General features: G+C 41.3%; 1 long non-coding RNA gene across 1 annotated transcript; it reads right to left on the reverse strand.

Annotated features, from left to right (window-relative positions):
- Positions 1–14,870: 14,870 nt before the first annotated feature.
- Positions 14,871–18,293, reverse strand: LOC146866200 (uncharacterized). The gene is made up of 3 exons (XR_014976770.1): positions 18,156–18,293; positions 17,103–17,268; positions 14,871–15,858 (listed from the first exon to the last, which is right to left on the reverse strand). It is a non-coding gene; the product is annotated as an uncharacterized LOC146866200 (long non-coding RNA).
- Positions 18,294–26,939: the final 8,646 nt, after the last annotated feature.

Here is a 26,939-nt window from a genome sequence, read left to right on the forward strand (position 1 = left end):
CCTGATAAAGTCCCCATGGGACGATGGGACGAAACACGTTGGCTGAGCTGAGTGGACTGCTTCTGATAAATATAATTGCTTGAATAAAAATTGGATTCAAAGAGACACACAAGACTACTGAGTGACTACCTTAAGTGGGGACCTTAATGAACTATTGGAGAAGCATTACTATTTGTGGAATTGCTGAAAGAATAATTACAGATTGACTTTAAACGCTCCTTTTCTTTTGAGGTTTTGAATTTGTATTCATGTGGCTTAGGAGCAGTGGGGCCACATAAAGCTGAGTGTTTTTGTGTAGTAATAAAACTATCTAAATAACACGCCAGTGTGTCCTTTTCGAGCCCACATCCTCGGTGTGCCTTCCTTTTGGACTGATTGGTTAGTCAGTCAGGGAGCTGTGCTGGAACTGGGGAGACGTCACAACAAAGCTTTGTTGCCATTGGTTGGCTGCTGACAAACTCACACTGTGACAGGTTGACCTTTGACAGAGCCGCACTTTCATTGGTTTGTTTTGATTTGGAGAGGATTTTGAGATCATTTTAAGTAACAATAATTGGAAACGTATTGAAAAATCCCAAAGTTTCTGTGTACCTCCTATAGAGGGTCAGAAAGTACTTGAAGAGGACCCACATGCATAGAAGATGATGACAGGCATTGGGTTTTACAAAGGTACCTGTATTTCCGAATGGCATGATTATATTGCTTCTAATATATATTTGCAGTTTACTCTAGAGGGTATTCTTGATACTTAAAAGTTAGATTTCATAGACAAATCATGGATGACATGAAGCCGATGCCCAGACCCACACAGTTTGAGGAGTTAAATAAATGGGATCGAATGGCTGCGGAAAAAGAGAGGAATAAAATGAAAAGGCAGTTGTAAGGTTCATTTAGATAGTGGCGTGTGAGCAAGTGAGGTCGGCAAGAGAAATGTTGGAGAGAGTATATGATGGTAATGTAAGAGTCTATCCTGCCTTAATTAAAGGAACAAATGACAAAGACAAAAACAGGCAAGGGAGAGAAGCAGATGACTCTGATGAGGAGCATAATTTCATAAGTTGACTTTTGAATTCCAGATCTCCTCCATACACAGTAAAAGCAACAGAGACAGCTTGCACTTGTTCTGGATCTGACACAGGGGCTAAAGGAGGTAGTTGTCCATTTGTATAAGTTCCTACTACTTCTGTAGTGGTACCGAATGCACTGACTGACACAGTGATGACAGCATTGCCCAGTGCAAGTGGATATACACAGACTGATGCGCAGATTCAATCTGCCACACCAGTAAGGATAGTGGTAGTTGAAGAGACTCCTAGAGAAATGAATATTGACATTTTAGAATTGAATTGGTGAAATGTTACAAGTAGACATTGATTTGAACAGGCTGATGAAATTAGATATTCCGTTATAGAAGCAGCCAGTATTGATGAGATGTTGAAGTTAGCTAAGTATATAAGTGATGACTTTAATGAAAAGCAGAAAAAGATCAAGGAGAAGTTGACGATTGCCCATGCAAAGCAGTTTGCAAGAGGCAGTATTGTCAGAATCCAAACTAAATTTGTGGGAAGGTTATTACACAAATGTAGAAAAATGTGAATGTCCCAAATATGGAAAGTTCTGAGCAGGGAGTACAGAGTCAGAAATAATTTTGAATGCCGATGACTTCAGCCCCAGTGATGAAGCAAACAATGAGAAACAAGAAGCCTTGTAGAGCAGGGTACAAGCAGAACCTATTGATTCTGAATGATGTTTTGGCCGGGAACCATTCACAATGTAAGTGCCTGAGGGAGGAGGAGGATTACCTGATTGGAGCAGTCCTAGAGGTGGCCATATGTTGAGAGAGAAGTCAATGACCATCTAGTTTCATTTTTGATTGTTCTGTGGGCTACCTGTGCTATAGTTTATTCTGTGGCAGTCACAAACCTAGCACTCTTGAGAAGAGAAGTCCACGTTGTAGGGATCAGCAATAAACATATTGTTAAAACAGATTACAGCCAATGGTCCTGTTACAATTGGTCTAATGGAGAACAAGCACCAGTTAATTTTGTGAAAGTCAAGTCCTGTCCTCCGAACATACTGGGAAGGGTTGTGCTTTGCAAAATAAATTGTGTGATTCAAGAGTTCAAATATTCCCAGTTTTAACTAAAGAAGACCTGCCTCTGGATTTAAGACATACTGTCAAAGAGGAGGCATGGGATTTTAGTGGGAAAGAGATAGGATTGATTAAAAGATCATGGCAGTTGTCAGGAACCCAAGATTACAGATAGGTTTAATTGCGCATCGAAGACTCAAAGTTTGTACACCCCGAGCAATGGAAGGTACATGGGTGGAGCTGACTCGGAAATGGCGCCAGAAAAGGCCACCAGAACCGAGTAGCTGTTAGCGTTCTAGTGTTTTTTGCAGAGAACGCGCTGGAATCCTAGGTGAGGCTTGCGCTGCCTAGGAACGGCGCACTTCACCAAGAATTCTAGAGAGTCAGGTGCGCATTCCAGTGTGCGCTGACTAAAAGTGTTTTCAGTTTTCGCTCGAAGGCTCTTCAGAATCTACCTGAAGGGTTTTCGGAAGTCAGTAGATACAAGTTCGAAATCCGAGTTCCATGAAGAAAAGTGACTTTTGAGGAGAACAGCAAATCTTAGTTTGTGAAGATTTCGCACCGAGTCTTCAGGGAGAGGAAGCAGCGTCAACAGGAGCATCTGAAGGAAGAACAAGAAAAATGAAGCTAAGTTAACGAGTGTATATTTGTCACGTCAGAGAACTGAAGTAGATTCCTGCAAGCAATAGAGTCATAGAACTTACTGTGAGGAAAGGGGCTTTACTGTAATTCTTCACAGAGGTAACGAGGAGTACGGCAAGTCCTGAAAAAAGCCGAAGAGAGAATTGCAATATAGGTTAGAACTCTTGAGTAACTACAAATAATAGAATAAGATAAAACCATACTTACCACAGAAACAAGCCGTCGAACAGTAGCTAAGTACAGAGAATAAAATACCACCACGAAAAGAGAAGAAAGCATTAAACACACAGATGAATAATTACCAATAGGAAAAGACCTCAAACCCAGTAAGTAGAATACCAAATTAAATAGATAACATCAAGTTTAAAAAGGAAGCAGAAGTTCTTAACAGATAAATGTAACTATGTTACAGGTGTGCAAAAAAAGAAAGAAAAAGAAGCTGAGAATTAAGGCAGATACAAAGGAAGATAAAAATAGGAAAGTAAGTAAGAAGTTCAGAGAGAAAGATTCATATGAGGCAGATAAACCTTGAGTTCTAGCTATTTCCTTTTAATTGCAGACGAAGAATATAGTGAAGGAAATAAAAGCACACACAGAAAAGAAATAGAAGAGAAGCAAAGTTCTGAAATTGGCATGGTAAGGAAATAAGGCAATAGGGGTTAAGAGATAAGAGAGGTTAAGGACTAAAGGCTTATGATAACAATAACTCTTGTCTACAGGTTATCTCTTCAGCAAAAGAAGTCTGCTGGACGGACTCCTGAAGGAAGCCACAGAACAGTCTCTTCTCTCTTTTGTTATTTTATCCACTTTCCCCCTTCCCTCTAGATAGCCACTCTAGAGACTTGTTACACTAAGCTCTGGATGGCTGTCGGGGTGGATTTCGGAACTAGCATCTCTGTTCCTGTGTAAGTTTTGGTACCGTAATTAGAGTCTGACAGCAGTTAAAATAATTATACGGCCACATGCAGTATTTCCTAGAACTAGATAATACAGGCTCCACATAGAGGCATAAGTAGGAATGAAACCAGTGATTGAAAAGATGATTGATATGGCAAGGTACCTGGTAGTCCTTATAACTCTCCTGTGATGGAAATTAAAAGGCTGAATAGCAAATGGAGAATTGTACAAGATCTCCAAAAGGCTAACAAGATTGCTGTGCCATGTTGTCCTGTGGTACCAAATCCAGCAGTAATTTTGTTGCAAATTCCATCAGATGCTGAATGGTAAACAATTATTGACTTATGCTAAGCATTGATCTTGATTCTTCTCCATTAGGAAAGCCATTTTGTGTTGCGTTCCAATCTGATAATACTGTTTTTGTGTGGTTTAGAATATCACAAGTGTATACAGAAAGTTCTTAGATTTTTAGCCAAATCCCGAAGAAAAATCTGGAGAGTTTGATGTTGCCATACTATTTACTCTTAGTGCAATATATTGTTGGTCTGTTGATCGCATCCAAGACAGAGGAGAACAGTAAATCTGATACAATTGCCATGTTAAATCATCTAGTTGAGAATGGACATAAGTGTCCACTAGAAACAGGGGTACCCCGATTTGGATAATAAGGAGAGCAAAAGGGGAAATAAGCACATCAACAACTAAAGTGAAAATGCTCTACCTTAATGTATATGGATGGATCAAAGAGATCTCTCTGATTAAACAGCCAAATCAGCCACCATTGGGAGAAGAACACAAACACATGAATGGCAATAAGGGGTTGATGATAATATTATTATATTTTTATTTTTTTGATACAAAAGTTCGATTAGTGAATCTACAAATAACTCATAGGTTAGAAATAAACAATACAAAAAGTATGATGATTGATAGTGATATATACACAAAATAATCAAAAAATGGGCCCCCGTCAGGGATTGAAGAGAGTATATGTACAATTAAATCACAATCATATAGTCAGGCATACTATACATTCATACACAGTCAATCTAAAAGGGTAAAACATACATTTACTCTTCTTAAAAGATAAGAGAAAAAAGGTGAGCAGAGGGAATATCTCCTCGTAATGTAAGGGTGTCTCGGAGTTAGACCCCGCTGGGTAATTAAAGGGGAATGCGCCAAATCAAAAACAGCAGGACACGCCGACGCGCGTTTCGGTGCAATCACCCACTTAATTGGGTGCCACCTTCTTCAGGGCGTTTTCTTTAGTTTCAGGGGGCCCAACTCGAGTTAGAACGAAACCTCAAGGATGGTAGGAATCGGTAGCAACAGACGCGAGGGATAGTTCCACTTGAGATGGGTATCCTTTCAATTTAGGCGGCCGGGTTAATCATAGGAAAAATCTTCGGAGTTCAAAGATATTCCACAAGGTAAGTTGAAAGCGGTAATTGGCTAAGTAGATACCTGCAAGGTTAAGAATACAAGCTAAATAGTGCTAATGATGATGTCGGCTCAAGAAGTGCAGAGCATCAATTCACAGTTGTAAATGAAAAGCGTGAACTAAATGAAGTGTGGCTAAGTGGGAAGAGATGCTAAACTAGGAAATTCGTTGAGTGCTGATGGTTTAAAAATGATAATGATGAGACCAATTAGTCTTACCTAGAGGTAAATATAACAATAATTGAGAGGCGGCTGTGTGCTCAATGATAAAAATTCTTGAATCCTGAGGGGAATGTCCCCTCGTGTTTGGAGGTCGGCTCCGAGAAATCCGGAGATAGCTGGAGAAAATGCATAAACACGAAATAATTGCTTAATTAATTAAATTCGAGAAAAACAGAAGAATTACAGATTAGGGTTAACTGAACAGAGAAGATAGATTGCCAAAACGCTAAATAGAATAATTAAGCAGTTTCGTAGTACCTTGTGGGAGGACGTACGATGTTCAACGGGCAATGATAATCGTGTTCGGGTCACAGTGGAATTGATACATAGAAAAAACCGGGAGGCGGCCACTCAATAGCAGATGGTGTTAGTTATCAAGAACGATGAAGCTGTCACAGAAAATAAAAAGAAAAAGATATAAAAGAGACATAATTGAAAAGAACCTCGATAACGGGAAAGACTTATACAAGGTAAACACGGGTGAGGTGATGGACTGTATAGCAGAATGCGAAGTTAAAAACAGCCCAAAATGATAAAGAAAACGACTACGCTTATAATTATGTACCTGGATGTAAGCTTCATGATGTCCAGAGCCGACGAGAGGCACACGGGCCGAGGTTCAAGTGGAAAAGTTACCGTAGTCGGGAACCGCGGGAAACGCAGATCACAACGTCAGAACTTTAAATATACCCGTCGGCCAATCACAGGACAGCAGCGCCTAGACGTGCATGGGCCAATCGGAGGAAAGCATTTACAATGCCGAAATGGGTGAAAGCTTTAACTCAATCGACAAGAATACAAAAGTCAAAGGAGAGGATGTTTAGAATGAATTCACAAGGGCGAATTATAACCCTACTTGCGGAGGTAAACACATAGAGATTGATCCTTCAGAGAAAGTGCCGATAAATCTGTTTCTGCATAGGCAAAGGCGCGATAATCGAACTATGATGGAGAAATAGTCTGAGGTGGCGCATAATACATGAACCATATTGCGTAAAGCCAAAATTTGCACAAAATAACATCACAGGGGAGGAACAGCGGGATGGAATTATAAAAATTAGCACAGAATTGCCACGCTGGAGAGAAACAAATAGATGGATTTATAAAATTGCGTTTTCCCATGGAAGGGATTCATTCAGGCCGTTTTTCTGGGAGTCTAGAAGAAAAATCCAAAAAACCTCCTGTTTTTTACGGATATTGGTGATATTGGCGCCCTTATGGCACTGTATTTTTTCCAGAATTGCATAGCGTAAGTCGCTTTCATTGTGGTTGGCCTCTTTCCAATGGGAAACGAGTGGGGCGGAGAGATTGTTTCGTCTGATGTTTGATTTGTGCTCTCCAATACGTATCCTGCATTCCCTATCCGTTTCCCCAACATAGGGTAATTCACACGGGCACAGGATAACGTAAATACAATTGGTGGTACGGCAGTTGGTCATTTCTCCCAATTCAACTGAACGATGGCGGAAGTTGATCCTATCGCCTACCATGGTGTTCGCACATGCATGGCATGTTCCACATTTGTGGTGGCCACGGACAGGTCGGTTGCCCGTGAAGGATCGCTGTACAAGTGATGGCTTAGGGCTGTTGTATTTGGCCTTAACCAACAGGTTCCTCAAATTTTTATTGTGTCTAAAGGCAAATAGTGGTTTGGGAATCCTGGGTAAGTTGGCATCAAGATTGAGTAGATGCCATTGGGAATTTACAATATGTTGGATTTTGTTGTTGAATACCGAATGTTTGGTGATACAGATCAGTTGTTCTGTTTGTTTTTTCTCTTTAGGGGTAAACAAAGTGTCTCGGTTGTAGTAGCGTGCTCGTTTGAAGGCATCGCGTACTACTTTCTTAGGGTATCCTCTTTGGATAAATTTAAGTTTCATGGCTTCTGAGTGATGAAGATAGTCTTGAACAGAAGTACAATTTCTGCGCAACCGAAGAAACTGACCAAATGGAATGCTGTTCTTTTGGCTGGACGGATGGAAACTGTCGAAGTGAAGGAGGGTGTTCCTAGATGTGGGTTTGGTGAAAAGTGTGACATTAAGTTGGGCATTTTCATGTTTGACTTCCGAAGATTTTTCCTATGATTAACCCGGCCGCCTAAATTGAAAGGATACCCATCTCAAGTGGAACTATCCCTCGCGTCTGTTGCTACCGATTCCTACCATCCTTGAGGTTTCGTTCTAACTCGAGTTGGGCCCCCTGAAACTAAAGAAAACGCCCTGAAGAAGGTGGCACCCTATTAAGTGGGTGATTGCACCGAAACGCGCGTCGGCGTGTCCTGCTGTTTTTGATTTGGCGCATTCCCCTTTAATTACCCAGCGGGGTCTAACTCCGAGACACCCTTACATTACGAGGAGATATTCCCTCTGCTCACCTTTTTTCTCTTATCTTTTAAGAAGAGTAAATGTATGTTTTACCCTTTTAGATTGACTGTGTATGAATGTATAGTATGCCTGACTATATGATTGTGATTTAATTGTACATATACTCTCTTCAATCCCTGACGGGGGCCCATTTTTTGATTATTTTGTGTATATATCACTATCAATCATCATACTTTTTGTATTGTTTATTTCTAACCTATGAGTTATTTGTAGATTCACTAATCGAACTTTTGTATCAAAAAAATAAAAATATAATAATATTATCATCAACCCCTTATTGCCATTCATGTGTTTGTGTTCTTCTCCCAATGGTGGCTGATTTGGCTGTTTAATCAGAGAGATCTCTTTGATCCATCCGTATACATTAAGGTAGAGCATTTTCACTTTAGTTGTTGATGAGAATGGACATAAGGTCTCTCCCATCTAAAATGTATGATTGTAAAAAGGAAGTAATTGACCATGGACACCATATTAAAAAATTCTCTAAAAAATGTTTCAGCAAATCTGAAAATGAGCTTGCTGACCACTCAGGGGGAGGTTTGGATGTTTCTTGGAATTGGTGGATATTGTCGTCACTGAATACCAAACGTTTCCTATATTCAAAAACCTTTAGGAAGGTTGACATGTAGTGCCATACAAGATCTGGTACCATTTGACAAAGAATGCTTTGATGCATTTGAGAAATTGAAAGAGAATTTGTGTAATGCGCCCGCATTCTTAACATTTTCTCTTTTATGAGATAAGTGGATGTGCACTTTTGATTCTTATACAGAAACATTGTGGTCGCATGAGCCCAGTGGCTTACTTGTCAGCTGTATTAGATCCAGTAGTTGTAGATCTTCCAGGTTGTTTGAAATTAGTTTCCGCTGTTTGCATCGCTACTGAACAAAGTGAAGGAATAGTTATGGGGCATATTTTGATGGTATATGTCCCACATTCAGTGGAAATTCTTTTGACCAGAACAAGGACATAGCATATAACAAACAGCAGGCTGACTCATTATGAACAAGTTATGCTTGCAGCAGAGAACATCACTATTAGGAGGCGTAGTACCTTAAGTCCAGCTTCACTCCTTTCTATTTCAGACACGAGTTGTCAAGACACATAAAATTATTAGCCTGACCACAACTACATTGAGATTACTGAGTTATGTACAAGACCAAGACCCGAGAGACACCTTTGGAAATGACCGATCTGACATTCAGTTATTTACAAAACCAAGACCGGACATTAAAGAGACACCTTTGCAAATGACTGATCTTACATTGTTGATGGTTCTTGTTTGAGAGACCATTGTGGAGCATTGAGAGCTGCCTATGCAGTATGTTCCATTTCTGAAACATTGGAAGCATCTTCTCTGCCACACTTAACTTCAGCACAAGTGGCAGAATTAGTTGCATTGACAGGAGCTTACTGCTTGTCAGAGAATTTGGATATGACAATTTAAACAGAGATCCAGTATGGTTTTGGGGTTGTGCATGACTTTCGTCAGCTGTGGTCAAAGAGGGGTATTATGACATCTTTAGGAGCTTCAATAAAGAATAGTGTATACATATTAATTTGTTGAAAGCAATCCAGAAGCCAAAGGAAATTGCTGTGGTCAAGTCTGTTGACCATAAAACTAGAAAGGGCTTGGTCACATTTTGAAATAAATATGCGGGACAGATAGCAACTTATTGTACTTTACAGGATGAGACAGTTGTGCAAGAGTGTGAAAATGATGAATCAAAGTAAATATAGTACAACATTCAGAAGATGTAAATTGTTTCTTTATGAATCCAATCCAAACTTCTTTGAGTGAATTGAGAGCTCTCTAAGAGGAAGTCCCAGATGAAGAGAAAAAGAGATGGGGAAAATTGGGTTACAAGAGAAATGATCAGGATCTATTTGTTAATGCTGAGGGTAAATATGTCCTTTCAGATACAATATCATACCCTATGTTTAAATATTTTCATAATAGAACAAATGCACGGAGAGATAGCTTAGTGTGAATATTAAAAAAAAATAAAGGGAGAATACAGGATTCAGAAATGTTGCTGATGATGTTTGTAGAAGGTATGTGGTGTGCCAGTTAAAAAACAGGGAAAAAATACTGTGACTACTATATTGAAAAATCAGAGGACCCATTTACAAGACTCCAAGGAGACTTTATTGAGATGCTAAATCACAATGGATTAAAGTACACCTTAGTAGTTGTCTGCTTGTTTTATAAATGGGTTGAGACTTATCTGAGCTAGCCTTACAGTTGCCAAATCATTGTTGAGGGAATTGATACTGAGATTTGGCCTTCCCACTTCTATTCAGACAGATCGTGGTGCTCATTTCCAGAATGCTATTTTGCGCATAATCTGCACAACCTTTAAGATCAACCAGAGGTTCCATTGTAGTTATCACCCACAATCTTCACAAGTTGTAGAGAGGGAAAAGGAACTCTCAAAAACAAACTCACAAAAGTTTGTGTTTCTACTGGTTTGAAATGATCAGATGCTCTTCCTTTTGATGAGTATGAGAAGTACTTCTGACAGAAAGCCTGGTTTGTTTCTGCATGAGATTATCATGGGAAGAGCAATGAGACTTTCCTATGTTCCTTCAGCTACAAAAGTTTCAATAACTGATGACATTGTGCAAGATCACTGCAAAGGTCTGGCTGATATTGTGAAATCTGTCTCTCAGGTGAATGTGGCAACAGAAGGCACAAAGAATATTCCTTGCCATAACCTGAACCCAGTAGATTGGATACAGTTCAGAAAAATGTCAGAAAGAACTGCCTTGAGGAGAGGTCTCAAAGACCCTTCCAAATAATCCTGACAACGAAAATTGTGGTCAAGTGTGCTGGAGTGCTGCAGTGTATCCACGCTGCTCAAACAAAGAAAGTGAAAGCAGGAGAAGCAGCGGAAGAGTCAACTGAGGAAACAGATATAAGTTCATAGAACCAAGTACAAATTCATGCTCAAAGCCAAGCTCAACTTTACAGTGTTGTTCCAGAAGGGGTGACATCGAGGACAACTAACAAAATTAGGTGGTGAAATTTCAGGTTAGTGAAAGCTCTGACGAAGAATCTGAAATTCCTGAAATCTAGTTTCAAAGCAGGGATCAAGTAAATGGCTTTTTACAGTGCACAAGACAAAAGCATGAGTAGCAGCAGGAAGAAGTAGTAAGAAAATGAAGTCCACAGTGAACAAAACAGACAAAGTTCATCAAACTTCAAGTTCAGGCTCAAGTTTGAGTTAAGGTTCCTTGGAGAATAAAGCGACTCTGACAAAGACTGTTGCTAAACGTAGAATAACTGAAGAAGACATTCCAAGGAAAAGAACTTACAAAAGAAAAAAACTGTGAACCAGAAGATAAACCTGTGAGATAAACAGACTCTGAAACTGGTGGCAGTGAATCACCAGTGGCCAAAAGATCAACAAGAAGGAGAGTGCCAAATAAGACTCAGAAAAAGAAAATGAAACAGTGCTGAATAACTATAAGTCAGTGAATCAAGGCCAGTACAAGTTTGAGAGTGAATCAGGGAGTTAATTTGAAACAGAAGAAGAACCACTTTGAAGAAATGAAAGAAACTTCTGAGAAAAAAAGATTTAGAGACAGTTGCTGAACAAAAAAGAATATTGAAACTTAAACTGAAATGCACTTTTAAAAAGAAACTGAGAAGAATATTTAGAATTTTTGATTTTGATTATTTTTATAATAAAACAAGAAGAAAAGAAGAAATATATTATTGTTTTAAAGAACATTTCGTTGATTTAAAATTGTCACCACTTAAAGTTTTTTCTTAAATAGAAGATCGAGTATAGCAAATGCTGTCAAATTGTAGGGTCAGTATTATAATAATATTAATAGCTTCAGTGGGACTGTTGTTGTGCTTACTTACTTCGGTAGGATTATGTTTCATAGTATGTAGTTTACTGCTATTGAAAATTAACTAAAACACGATGTACTAGTGCACAGAGAAAATGTAGTTTGTGGTTTTAAGGATAATATTTACACTAAAATGATAAGAGAATATGTCAACATAATGATTGCTAGTGTGCTTTTTGTATGTGCCTACCTTCCTACTTCAGCAGAGGAGGGGACGACATCTGTGCAGCTACTGATTTCGCACACACTTTCATGTAAGGTTATTTTGCTATATTTAATAATGATAATTTTCTTTCTTCCTATTTGACTAATTTAATTTTTCTGTAAAAGGTCATCTATTACAGAAGATGATAGAGAAATTAAATATAACACATTTTTGAAGTGATTGCAAAAACATGTATAAAACTACTAATCAAGGTTATGTGTGTATTTTGATTAGTGAAGAGCATGATTTCATTAGAGCATACAATGAGAGAAGAGTAAATATTGTGAGGCATTGAGAGGAACAGAAGGTTACATTAGCAGATAAAAGAAGAAAAGGAACTCAGGTTGCCAAGGTCGTATCCTAGATTGAGAGTGGAACAAGAATGAAAAGGTGAGTTGTGTATGGTTAGGTGTAGTCCTTTGATAGGAGGAAAGGCTGAATTTCTAGGGGAGAGTGTCTGCGGCAGAACTTATGAAGTAAGTGGAAACTATTTTGAGTGTGGACAGCCACTTTTGAGGAGAATTTAATATATGTGTGGCCAGCCTGCTCATGTTAACATGCCAAGAAATTGGGTTGGGTCATTGTATTTAGCTTTCATGTTTACTATGGTTTATCATATGAATGAAATAGATAGTGAACATAGTACGAAAAGGATGGGATGTAGTTTTGGACAAGTTGTTTTAGATATTTTGGGTGCTATAATTCCTTCTTTAGGTGTAGCAATAAATGATGTGAAAATTGGTCAATTGTCAAATAAGCTTATTTAAGTGACAATAATTTCTTAATTACTATTGGGCAGTCTAAGTAATTTGACCTATGGATTCTAATAATTATATCAAAAACTACTCAAGATATCTATAAATCCGGTTTTGTTTTTATTTTATTTTCTTTTATTGCCAACAATAGTGTCCATATCCAACTCATTCAATGATTACAAAAGATATTCAGCCATTGAAACAATTATACACTCTTATCCTCATATCTTTTTTTAACAGAAAAAAAACACTGATGGCCCACATCTTCTTTTGTGCAGGGTCAAGCTTGTGGCCCATCCACATATGTATCCAATTACCAAAACAATCTAATATCCAGAACCTATATATTGTTATGCTTAGATTGATGTTTTTGTGACAATTCTTTTAAATTTCTTGTGGACTCTTTTCAGGAAAAATTCCTCCTTCCCAGAAGAATTTAAAAGAATGTGTGATGCATTCCGCATCACACATCGAAAAAGTTAAATGTCTTTAAGGAGTGTTTTAGTTCAGGAACGGAAGGGTTTTGGCAAGGTTGGTGAATGATTAGGTAATATGGGTCGGAATACTTTAAGATTAATACTAACACTTGTAATAATCGTGATGATTTGTGCAATAATTCTGTTTCTTTTGCTAAAATGTTCTGAGTGTATGATTAGTAGATGTAAAAACAAAGGTAAAGTTGAAAATATGTTGTTGAAAAGAAAGAAATTCATCGAAATGGAAATAGATAATAATAGGTTCATGTCTACAACCAGATGAAGATTGCAGAGTAGAATTCCAGAAAGCAACTGAAAATTATGACAATTTTGGCTGAATACTTTCCTGATTAATAAAGTTGTATTTGTGTGTTTTTAGTGATTATAGAATAATAAGAGGGGGGATTTGTAAAGGTTCTTTTTTTCAGCATCATTTTGTGTGACAGTATTGAAAACGTATGATTTGTATGACAGATTTGAGGCGCAAATGTTGAACTAATATCTTTGTACTTGATACTAATTTAATATGGTGTGCAGAAGTGTGTTTATTGATGTAGTTTAGTTGTGTCACATTTTTATAAAATATCCATATTAGTTAACATGGATGCTATTTTGATGCTGCTCGTTTCACTCCTGCTCTTCCCCTTCCATCTCATTTCCCTGCGATGTCTTCTAATAACATGTTTCCCTTTGCGCCCACATCAGTAATACGGTGTTGGCGCAGAGGCAAAGTGATTACCTAATTTTTATAGAGCCCACTCCCTCATTTAAATGAGGGAATGCTCTTTCACGATTACATGCCCACCAATGCTATCAATATTACAGAAGGGGCTACACAAGCATCTGCGGCCCCTTCTGTAATACCAAACTGTTCCAGGGGCACACAAAGAGGGCACATATGCCTGTTCCACACAGGGGTACTTTTCGTAATATGGCCCTTGGTCTACTTTTCATGGAGATCACCGCCTCTTGGCCTCCTAGTTGCCTTTCACGGCCTCTCCCACGGAAGCTGTGTTTTATGATGCCTGTAAAAACTGTACAGGAATAAGTCCTATACCATTGCTTAGACAAAGTATATTTGTTTATCTTGCATTTTCTAAATCACATCTCAAGCACATGGTGCAAGCAAAGAGCAGTACACAAAATTACATGGTGATTCATCGCATGCTTTACAGTCACCACCCGACTCAAAGTCGACGCCTGAAGTGAGGTGCTGAACCTGGAAACATTTTGAACAATTACAAAGACAGAAGGGCAAACAGTACAACCAGGAGGTAGTGGTTATTGATATGCCTATTTACAGTGGGCACCAATGAGTTAATATGTCAAAGGATAGATTATAACAACAATACTGCATCAATACGTTTTAATCCAGTCTCTCCCTACAGAGAAGGCTATAAAGCAGCCTTTCTTTCAAACCTTATCTGGAGCCCAGGATGCTTACCTTGCCTTGATGCCCGCCTTAAAGCGCTATCTTCTGGTCTTTTGTGAGCCTTGGAGAAGCTGGTTATAGATTCCTGTCAGTGGGCACCTTGGATCTAGCTGAGTGCTCAGTGAACATCTGAGGAGCTTGTATCTAAGCAGTTATTTCCCAGCTAGCCACCAACACCCAGATAGGAGCCCAGGCCTGGCAGCCCTTGTGCAGGATTTATTTAATTATTTAAAGTCCTTCCTGGCCCAAGCAGGAACATTAAGGTGACAAAAGCACAGACGTTGGGCTGCATAGCATTCCTACCGAGGCTCTTTTTGCATGTGAGGTCCCTTGGGATTGTATAATAACAATACCATGCATGCGACACAATAAATAACACCAACACCCTGTGGATAAAATATGTTGAATGTTTATTGCTTACACAGTTTGGGTTAGCTTATGGGCAATTCTGGTGTTGACGGTGAGTTTATTGAACAGCTGACACCCATCCTGAGAAAACTAGAGCTGTCCTGTTGGTGGTCTCAATAACAATGTGCTTAGATTCTTTATAGCTTGTTCATTATAAGTAATTCACTTAAAGTGGGTTGCCACTCTGCTCTTTACTTTTGCGAGATACTTCTGACAAGTCAGACCAAGAGCCCGGCCCATCTCCACAGTTGCTCAGGGTTTCAACTGTGCCTTGAGGTATTAAGGAGCACCATCACACATCCCAAGCCCTGCTGTAAAGATTTCAAATTACCTGAGGAATTCCCGCCTGGCTCCAGGATCCCCTATCTGGAGGATCCGTTTAGTTGTTTAAAGCTTTAAGATCACCCTGTAACTCCGCTAAGCCTCGGGTTAGCATCTTGCGATACCTGAGAAACCCCACCTGTGCTCACTTCACATCTCCATTACGTACAGCTAGCTCCTTTCCAACACATCCCTAATGTTAAGCAAGAAAATGTCTGTGCCAGTATTGGACAGGTGTACCGTATTTGATAAAAAATTACTGCTCAGATGCCTGCTCAAAAGGCTATGACTGATGAAGCCCAATTCACACTTCTTTGCAGATTTCTGTAGTGACAGCTTAACTCTTAGCCATGACATTTCAATAGCTGCAGGTGATTTAGCCTCCCGCCACAACCTGCTTGGATGATTTCAGAACATACTGTTTAGCTGCTTCCCACTAGGGTATCCATGCTGGCAAGACCCTATCTCATGGCCTGCAAAAGTGGTCTCCTCCGATAGAAGGTCAAATAATTTCCTCCCAGATGGATTATCAGTATGTCTGCTGTACATCCTCTCTTCCCCAATAGCTGGGGAAAATTAGGTTCGAGCATGGTCCATCTCATTCCTGGGCTTCCCATCCAGTCAATTGAATGTTACTGAAGCCGTTGTTCCACATCCTTTCTCTGGCCTTCTGTGCTGCTCTGGCCACAAAGGAGTGACCCATCATTCACATTGTTTGAACTCCTGAAGAAAACAAGAAGGTATGCATTACCACACACTTTATTAACATCTATAATTACACTTAGTTCCTGACCAGGCATTGCACTACTATTAGCTATGGATAACCACAACAGAAACAAAGCGGTGAGAAGCCCTCTCTACCTACTGCTGTCCTATGTTGACTGCTACCATCCTATCTAACAGGAGAGCAACATTAGGATGCTGTCCCCTCTATGTCGCCCTCCATGCAACGTGGCAAGCTGCAGTCCAGATGATAGTATTGCTTAACAAGCATTTACAATGCAACGGTCTCGGCATTGTTAAAGTTAGAGCTATTGGCATTGCTCATGACATTTTTTTTGTTTATGTTTTTGTTTTTAAAACATGTAGAGAAACTGCATTGTTGTTTACAATGTCAATAGCTTAATCAGTGTGTGTGTAGGTGGCTCTGTGTGTGGGTGCAAATGCAATAGGTCTCGCATTTGAGAGTGATTAAGCTATTGATATTGTAAATAACAATGACGTTTCTTTAAATGTTTTAAAAACAAAAACATAAACAAAAATAATGTCATGAGCAATGCCAATAGCTCTAACTTTACCAATGCCGAGACCATTGCATTGTAAATGCTTGTTAACACTAGTGTTTGGCTCTTAATGACCATACAAGAGTGTTTCCTATTAATGAAAGTAGTTTCCTCAGACATTAATGTTCAGTTCAAGGACAGCATGTTGCACGTTTTGAATAGGATAGTCACATTTTACTTGTCACCCAACATTACCAGGCTATAGTTTTCTAACAACCTTAGATGTTCACTCGCCATCCCTAAAAGGAACTATAATTCTGCCTCTGGGATACATACCATGGGGCTTTACACACCCAAAAATAATTAAAACTATTGTGCAATGTAAGGTTTGGATGCATCTTAGAAGACAAACCACTTCTCAAACGAAAAATGCTTAAATATTTCAGGGGAAAAAATCTTTTACTGAAGGTATGCCGAGAAAAAAAAAATAATCATAACGCAACATATATCAAAACTTGGGAACTTAAAGGTATATTTCGCGCCATTTACTGCATGGAGAAAATGTTCACACAGACGACGGCCCGATGCCATAAAGAAAGGCAAATAACAAACACGTTAACACAAGTCACACGTGCGCTGAGCGAAAGGGGCTTTAACACAAACTCGTTGCACAGAAGGTTTTTAAAAACGAAAACAACATTAAGAGACTTGGCAAGGACCACGCCCTAACCAAATGAAACTTACCAAGTGTTTCCACCAGCTTCAGCATCACTCCCCCGATGTGCACCTCCCCCGTGACCCTGAGGGTGACATCCCGATTGCGGTCCGTCACCAGGACACTTAATTCCCACGTCCCATCCGCATAGCAGCCATCTGGCATCCTTATGCCGTCCAGGGCCATGATTCCTTCCTGTCAGTGGGGTAGAGGAAATGGCATTAGCTGCAGCGCATGCTCCGCTCCAGAACTGTACAGACACACACAGAGGCCCCCTCAAGCACAGTATTTCCAACTCCCGAGCCTAGATCCCAGCACGTTCAGATGTAATCGATGCCTGTTCCGTTATACGAAGCACGTAGATGCGGCTGGCCCAAACAGACGCAACATGCAGCGCTCATCAAAATCAGCCGATTGCAATCGAGCAAATGGCATTAATGCAGTGCAGGCTGGAGGGAGAGTCGCGTGGGCTTAATTTATGTAAGGGGCGTGTCCATGTGATGGCTGATGTCATAATTACTCAAATGCAAACAGGATTTGGGGCAGATCGTTAAACTAGGGATTTTGTTAAACTATATGTGCTTTTCAATTACAATAAAAGTAGTTGAGCAAATACCGCTGTGCGCAAATATTTTAAAACTAGCCAAATGGGTGGGGAAAGTGTGACCAAATAATCATGGGCTTGATTAAACAGCACACACTATGCAATTATTTACTATACCAAAAGAGCAACTTTTTGCCCAAATAAAATGCAGGTCTAGGACACGTGTCCTGACAGCACCGCTCCTCGCGTCCTGCCACTAAGGACACCCGAAGCTGATTGGCAGGGTACAGTGAGGAGAAACCGCCCTTTAGCGGCAACCTTCACTTTCGTTAAATAAAAACCGTTGTTCACCTGTTCCAGTGCCAAACAAAGCCGCCCGACAGGTTTTACTTATAGAAAACGGGACCTGGAATTAAAGGAAAACTTCCCAGCTGGAGCAAGTGCGCACTCTCGGGGCTAGCAGCTAGAAAACCCCCCCAGCCTGAGCGGACCCCAAGGGGCGCCCGGCCTCTGGCGCCGGCCCCAGCCTTGGACTCACTTTCAGCGGGGCGAGTCCGTCAGCGACAAGCGGACCCCAATATGGAACCGTCCGTCAAGGGGGGGAGAAAGGGATCAACTGCCTCAACGTTCCACACTTGAAGCCGCCCGGCCCGGCTCACACACCCCTTAGAGGTGACTCTTTCCTTCGGCTGGCGTTAATGGAGTCCCGGGCACCCCTTCTCACAGGCGATAACGTCACGCTCTCGGCTCGCTCAATCTGGCTTCCCTTTCATGGACAGTCGAGTCACCACTCCCCCTCTCCTCCTCCCCCCGTGCTTCCCAACTCTCCCTGGCTGCCTCCCTCCCTCTCCCTGCGTCCGCAGGGCCCAAGGCGGCAGCAGGAGAGAGAGCGAAAAAAACACAGAACTACTGCTGCCGAGCGGAGTTACAAATCCGCTAGGCCGCGGGATGGGGTGGGCGTTCGGGGACCCGAGGGGTTAGGAAGAGCGCTGGCAACAATAACAAGAAAGGGGGAGAGAAAGAAACACGACAGAAAAAGAGAGAGAGAGAGACAACTGCCTTTCTCCGAGGCAGAGCAGAAATGCCTCGGAGAAACGCAGCGTCCTTTTCGGATTCGGGGGCGTGTTTTGCTGTTATCTCCTCCAGCCATTGGCTGGAGGAGATAATTAGGCTTTCTGCAAAAAACACGCCCCCCCGATCCGAAAAGGACGGGGCATGATCGGAGTGACGGGACCTCTTCTCCAATGGCTGGCCAGCATTGAAGAGGCCAGCCAATGGAGAACAGGGGAGAAGAGGGGCGGGTTCAAGCCCCTCTTCTCCAAAACATTAAATCTCTCGACTTCCGGTTCTGCCTTCGGCAGACCGGATGGTCCCGAGACCTAAAAAACACCAGGGATCTGATTGTGCAACACAGTTGAATGAAAATCATGTTCTTTCTATGGAAGGGAATGTGTGCTGTTCCTACAATTAGAAAGCACGCTTTACAAAGTGAATGAAATCTATGCACTGTTATCAGAAGCTATTTTACCAAACTCAATAATATGCCTTTTTGACCCAAGAAGATTGAGGAGGAATGAAACCTGAACATGTGACCTCCTGGTTAAACAGTTTTCTTCAGCAAATTTCGTAACCCACTGATCTGTCCTAATTCTGGCACCTGGTGAAATGGGAATTTCAAAACAAACTTTTTACCAACTGATTCAACTTGTCAGGTGGCTAACTGTTGCCTGTGCACCTCATTAGGTTGTGTAAATGACGGTGAAAAATTGCCTCAGCCAAGGTGCAATCCTGTGTATTACAGACAACTTTCCTCCAAGGTGCGATTTAGTGACAAATGTAAAATTGTTTTGTGAACTCAATTGTAGCCGCATACCACAACCACTCAAAAGGTGTTGTACTTGATTCCCAAAGGGGGAGGTCTTCCCGTAGGAAATCGTCCGTCCGCCGTTGCGAGGGGGCAGATGGGGGTTTAATCAGGCAGTTGTCCTGACAGTACTGCCTGCAGCCAATCACAGAGGTTTGCAAACTGTGACCTGCTCAGGTAATATTCATAAGCAGGTTTTGTGAAGGCCTGTGAACGGGCAATTTGCAATGCGACTTATTGGTACCTAGGGCTCATTGCAAATTACATTCCCATTCGCCCACCAGTTGGTGCTCAAATTGCACATCGGTGGCTTTACGAATTAGAATAGTACATCAGGCACATAGTTAGGTAATCACGATTGAGCCATAAATCACTTGCTTGTTTGTTATTATTCTTTCTTCCTTGCCTGTCCTTGCTTACCTTTTGTCACTTGTGACCTGTTGGTCTTCGACAGTGATTCCTTTGAATATTCTGGCTTTACCTTTCATGGCCAGTTGGATTTTGCTCTCTGTAATGCTTGGTTGGAGACCAGCAGACTCTTTGCCTTTGAGCCAATAAAGTCCTAGGTTCATGAAAGTACTCTGTTTCCATGACTCTTGACTACTCCTTCACTTATGCACTACAGAGGGATTGAAGTAGCTTGTAGATATAAAGGTGCTACTAGGTCTGGTTGCAATTGTGCTCTTCAGGATTTTCCTAGGAGTGAGCTGTGGATGATGGATCGATACCTGGAGGGTGCATCATTTTCAGGTCTCGCCTGACCCAGCGCATCCGCTGGTCTGGCGAGACTTATTGAGAGGGCTCCAAAAAGTGCTACCAGGCCAGCCTAGAGCTACAGTGCATGTGCGCGGGCGCGCGCGCGGTGCCTTGCCGCAATTACTTTCACTTTTGCGGCCGCTTTTATGTTTGATCGCTTGGCATAGCTAATAGGTCTCGCTTTTGGGACCTTATAAGTATTTAGTTATGCAACTGTTGCATGGCTAAACACTTATAAGGTCCCAAAGGCGAGACCTATTGGCTATGCCAATGCTTGTTGAAGTTGGGTTTTTGAGAAGAGGCTGCCACATATGACTTCTCTTTAGAGAGGGGTGAAGAAGCGGGTGCAGAGGAAGGCATTACAAATGTTTATGATGGCTTCTAAAAGGGGCACAATTTCCCAGTTTATGTGAAGATAATGTCATCATTGTGTAGTAACTTGTAGGCCAGCGGTCAGACAGTGTAGGGTTGGAGGGAGAGTCAGAATGGGATTAGGAGATGTATATTTTTTAAGTATTTATGTTTATGGTGTTGATGTTATGCGTGATAGTGTCGATTTTATTAATTAAACATTTATTGACACAAGGGAATTTTTGGGCTGTATGAAGGAAAAGAATTGCCACTCTCTTTGAAAGGTGCATCACACACCATCGAACATTTTATTTTACATTAATAAATTACCACTGCCTTTACTCCTGCAAATACCAGCTCTCCCGGCTGCTGCTCTCCCTGGTGCCTCTTAAATTGGTGCTACCCTCTACTAAAGAGTTTTGTTGTCTGACAAAGTCATATATTTAGTGGTTTTTCAATGTGACGTGCTATTAGCTCCATCTGGTCTACATAACAGCAGAGCCTGTGAATGCTGGCGCTCCTATGTAAATATACGAGCCCATTAGAGCTCTCTCCTGATATGCCCTTCTATATAAAACACAACAGCAGCGTTCCCTTTTATGAACCAGGCCAAGACACGCAGAAGGAGCGCTGTGAAAGCCATTTATGAGGCTTGATTCCAACATCTCACCAAGATGTGTTAGCTTAATCCATCTTAAAACAATTGTCGAAATTGACATTGAAGCATCAGCAGCAATGACTGTGTAATTAGAGCAATTAATGGGTCAGGAGCTAAGTGTTTTAGCCGATGACAGATAGAGACATTGGATAATGTAGACTTTGCTGTTCAAAAATACCATGCTGCTGATTAATAGGAGCTCAGTCTTTTCTCGCCTGCTGTCTGGGCAGCAGATTTTGTTAGGCCTTGCTTTGCATGCCAGTGCAGCTACTCTAGAGTGCAAGCTGGTGTTTGTAATGTAGGCTGGCATAAAGCTGGCATTAAAAGGCGTGCACAGCTTGGAAATCTCACACAAATGATCTGGGGTCTATGCAAAGGGGGAGCCATCTTTTTACTATACAGCCTTGCCCGAGATCCATTGCAATTAGTATTGTGAAATTAAGTTCATTGTGCATGGCATATACATTTTTTCAGATGCTTACAGATTCTGAATCGGCGCTAAACGTGATTGCCGAGGGAACTAACCGAGGCGTAAATAAAGGTCTAATTTCCTACACTTTTATTGCCTTTTTTTGATTGAGCGCAGATCTATGTTGTCAGCCCTACCAAGTACCACGCATCAGCTGTTGGTCCACATCACCGCACTCAATTGTAAAGTCACGCATAATACATCATATGCAGCGCGAAGTGTGTTCTGGTGGCAGAAATCATGCACAAACGGCACCACGCGGTTCGCATGGGCACGGCCATCTTGTTTTTTGCTCTGTTTATGGTGATGGGCCTACGTTTTAATCGTTCTTTAATCCCCCCCCTATCAAACGTGCGTTTTTTTGTGAGTTTTTAAATTTTTTCAGTTTTTGCTTTACTTTCTTATTTTTTTTATTCCTTCCTTCCATGGCAGTGCCAGGCTCCCCCGAACCACCCGCCATGCCAGCCGCCTATCTTGTGGTCGGTACGATTGCGAAGGGGTACAGTCCCATGACATTCTTTCAGAGATGGAGGTGGCTGCGCTAGTTTTTTTATGTGCAGCACCACCTCCCCTCCACCCTGACAGCAGGCGGCAGGCCTGGCAGTGGGTATGGCCTCCGGGAGCATCAAAAGTGGTGGGGGAGGGTGTGCTGGGTTGTGCAGGGCTGTGCGCCGCAGCTCTGTGGTAGTGCACACCCAACAACAGCAGACGTAGCGATAGGCCTACATCCTGAACACAGACAAGGACCTGCTGGGTGTGGAGGTTGCAGGGCTCGGTGAGTAACTATTTATTTGTTGTGTTCTTTTTATGCTAAAATTTTGTTTTGCCAAAAAGAATGCTGCTAACAGTCAGAGTTAAGTTAAGTTTATGTTACAAATAATATGTGGCCTAGCCAGGTGGTTGGTGCTACCTAATTGTACTCATTGGCGCTCGCTTGGGCTGATTATTTAAGAAGTGATGCAAAGACTCCTCTGTCTTCCTGTCTCTATGATAGTGGTAGTTAATAATATTAGTGAGTTAGCATTCTCCCACTTCTCCGTGCCTTTCTTGTAGCTTGTACTGTCCCAAGCAATCTCCCAGTGATGTGTACGCATGCATGCATCTATGCATTGACAACAATGCAAACTGAGTTGACCTGTCAAAGGGTGTTGAGATTGAGAATGAGATGAGAAGCACAGATCAATGTATTAGGAGTTCCAAAATGTAGAATTTGGAATGAATAGGGTTAGGTTTGGAAAATTAGGAATAGGTCCACTCGATATTACTACTATAGGCAATCTGCTTTTTCGAAAACTATAATGTTACTGCGTTTACCTGTCAAAATATTTTTGGGGAGATTAACTGTACCACTAATCTTTTTTATTTCATCTTCTTTATTTCTTACATCAGCATCCAGGGGCAAGAAGCGAGCCACAGAGGGGTTGAGGAAGCTGGGGGTGCCTCGACAAGCGCTGTTTACGATGGATTTGCTGGCTCCAGTAAGTCCTCCTATTAATAGAAATATTATTTCCCCAGCTTTTACCACTCAACATTTAGACTAATTTTTCATTTGTATTGTTTTTACTGTGCCTGTCTCCTATGTTTTTGCCAACTCCTCTTCATTCTATCCAATGTTGGTAATTTCTTCTTATCCCAGCATTATCATATTTACTTATTTTCTATATTATAAGTTTCTGTACTTGAATTCAAACTGTCTGTACTAGTCTGTCTGCAGCTTTGTTTCTTCTGCTTTTTAGTAAGCTTTGCCTCTCCCCTTATATATCTTGTGGACTGGTACAGTATGACTCGGGGAACTCATTTTAGGTCAGGCACTATGAAGATTGGATGCCCAAGTAAGGTATTCTGCACTTTTGTTGATAAGGCTTGAGTGGCCATGGTCAGGGTGGACCCCTCAATGTTCAACATTTATTAACCACAGTAACTTACTACTAGCCAAAGGTTAGGCACATGGTGGTGATCGGCGACACCCCACTATTCTGTAGCAAAATGTCTACTACTTACCCGGCCTAATCTGATATAACTTACTCTGCAGTAGAGTAAACTAAGTTTCCTTTCCTAAGCGAATGTATTTGTTGGAAATAATTAGTGTGATGGAGGGTGAGGCAAGGGGGTAAAGTGGAACTAAGGGGCATATTTACAATAGAAGGGAAAAGCGTGGCATTAAGCAAACTTGGCTAACGCCACGCTTCTCCATTCTGAAAACACAGGGATGCGCTGTATTCATAAGAATGCTGCGCACCCCTGCGTTTCCCCGCGCGCTGGCGCTGAGTTCAGCTGCCTAGCGCTAGCGTAAGCACCCTTGCACCCTAGTGCAAGGGATTCTGCGTTGGGGGAAATGATTGATTATGTGCAGGACGGTCTCCCTTCCTGCATATAAACAATCATTCATGGCGTTTTGAAGCATGTATGTGTGCTACTTAATGCAGCACACATAGAAGTTGCAAAACATCATATTTGTTTGATTGTTTATGTGCAGAAAGTGTCACCTTCCTGTACATAAACAATCACAGGCAATTTGCTGTTTCTATGTGTGCTGCACAAGCAGCACATACGGAAAGTGCAAAAACTAGGAGAAATAAAGCATTTCTCCTCATTTTGCCTGTTTAAGACCAGGTTTTCCCTGGTCTTAATTTTGGCGCTGCCTTCTATTTACGCTGCCCTTGTAAATAGGAGGCAGCGTCAAAATCAATGGGTGTTGCGGTGGAACGCCCACCACAACTCCTATTGCTCTCCCCTTTTACGCTAAATACAGTGTGAAAGGGTGCCTTATTTACAAGGCAGAGTTAAGCCACATTAAGTGGCTTAACACTGCCTTTAAAATAAGGCGAGGCCCCTATCGCCATCACAACGTCACTGAAAGTGATATTGTGATGGGGATAGGGGCTTGTAAATATGCCCCTAAATGCCTTGACTTTTGTGGATGGGATAGTCTGAGATGAACGTGCCAAATATAATCTATATCCCGTTCCTTAAACCTTTCCCTGTACTGCAGTGCATCGTTTTTCCCACCGCCTACTTACGGCAGACAAGATATCCTCATGATTTTTTATACGTGATGTGTATCATTCATTATTATTCATCTGCCTTGTAGCCAGGGTAAAATTGAAAAGCATTTTGAAGTTGAGCAGGGCCATTGCAATAAGATAATTGTCCATTACAGCTGCAGACTGCAGAGAGTAGCAAAGTACGACAATTAACAATTAGGGCACCAGCTAGAATGCCTCCACTACCTTGGTACAACAAGAATGCCTTACTCATTAATAAGAGGTAATTTATTTTTTCAACACAAAGTTTCGTTTTTACTAGGAAATCCTTGTAAAGAAAAAAAAACTTTTTTAAAAGTGGTGTGCTAATTATTCTGCCTTAATTCCTTTCAGACAGTTAGTGCATTTGCCATTTGCCTTTAGTTTTATGTGAGGCATGTGTGGGTAATGGCTGTAACTCTAATCACATCAAAATCAAATGGCCCTAGGGGACCAGCAATGTACTGCTACTGTGCCACTATATAATTTTAAACAAGTGCTTTCAACAGAGCATTGTTTACAATTTGTCTTTTTTCTTTCTTGATATAACTACTCCTGCTGCTCTTCCTTCAAGGCAGGATATAGCAGCCCAGCTGCAGCAGCAGAAGCTAAAGGTCATATGGGCCAAATATCAGCAGCAGAGGAGGCGGAGGCAGAGGCAACTGCCCAGGCCCTTAGACAGCACCTTCAGCTTCCCAACAACAACAAAGCAGGTGCCGCAGTTTGGCCTCCGCCCATCATACCACCACTGTTGCCCCCACTTGATTACAGACCACACTTTCCAGCGCTGCATCCTCCTGAGGCTGGTGTGCATCGAAGGCAGGCAGGCAAGAATGGAGGGGCACCTGTAAAAGACTCTGGCCAGTATCTAGTGTCCTCCTCTTTATCCCCTTTTTAAATATTTGTTTTGGTGGGAGGGACATGTTTTGGGTAGAGAGGATGGGAATGATGGGAGTGAGATTGGGAATTTTATTTGGACTTTTTGTTGTACACTGGTTGGGGATGAGAAGATTTGTTTGGGGAAATGGGTGGGCCAGTTGTAGGTGGAAGGGGTGGGTTTTATTATGTTGTTAAAAAGGGAAATACATATGTATTTTACTTTATTTATGCCTCTAATCTTTTTGTGGGTTTCTTTGCACTGCTGCCTTTTTGCGCAGCCTGTTTTTAAAATCTGCTTTAAAAAGTGCATAACAATTAGTTATATGGTACCCTTGTCCTACTACTCTATAGTCTCTGCAGTCTGCAACTATATTGAGCAATGGGGGCAGGGGTATTTCCAAATTCCATATATTACCATATAACCTACAACAACGCTCCATAGTTCTCTTACCTGAGTAGATGAAGCGAGGGCTGTTACCTCTCTCAGTTGTCTTACTGCAGGGTTTCCCAAGGTGCCATCTTATGGTGGTGGTGGTAGTAACAGGGTAGCACACTAACAGGGAAGGAATCAAAAGTGATGTTCCACTCACAACTAGGTGAAGTCCAACTGCAGGCTTAATCAGAAGGATTCTTCATTGCAGGCAACTAAATTCAAATAAAAGCACTGTATTAATGGGTTATTATATTGTAGCTTTACAAAGAACTGGGACCAAACTACTACACAAGAAAGAATACCGGATAGTGATAATATAACAACAAATAGCAATAGTAACTTCTGAGCAATGGTGAACTAGTATTTTAATTAAAACTAATGTTACGAAATCCTCGAGTCAATAAGTAGACTCAAAGCCTGGAGTGAACAAGGTTAAGTCTTTACGCAACACAATACCTGAATGATGATGCTAATGAACGATGTTCTTCTATATCTAAAATATGGAGCACGTTTTATGTATGGGTTAGGTAAAAGAAGATTCTGCACTGTTGGTGTTGCTTTCACCACATCCGCCCCACCAAGTGTGTGATCAATTTATGATGTAATTTAAGTCACACCTCAATAAATCACACAGCCCAGGGGAAGAGGGTTAGGGGTTTGATGAATGAATGGGAAAGGGGATTTGGAGAAAGGTGTGACAAAGACAAACACTACACAAGAACAATATTCATCTGGGCAATGAGCAGCACATCATCGCCATCAATCTGTTATGGAAGGAAATGAAGGAATGAATGTGACTCTGTACAGTTAAATGCATTACAAACAGTCCATCAGACCCAGAGACCCAAGTTATTAAATATATCTAAATGTTCTGTCACCTAGGTTTGAA

Source organism: Triturus cristatus, chromosome 2_1 (assembly GCF_964204655.1).
Source record: "Triturus cristatus chromosome 2_1, aTriCri1.1, whole genome shotgun sequence".
NCBI classification, from domain to species: Eukaryota; Metazoa; Chordata; class Amphibia; order Caudata; family Salamandridae; genus Triturus; species Triturus cristatus.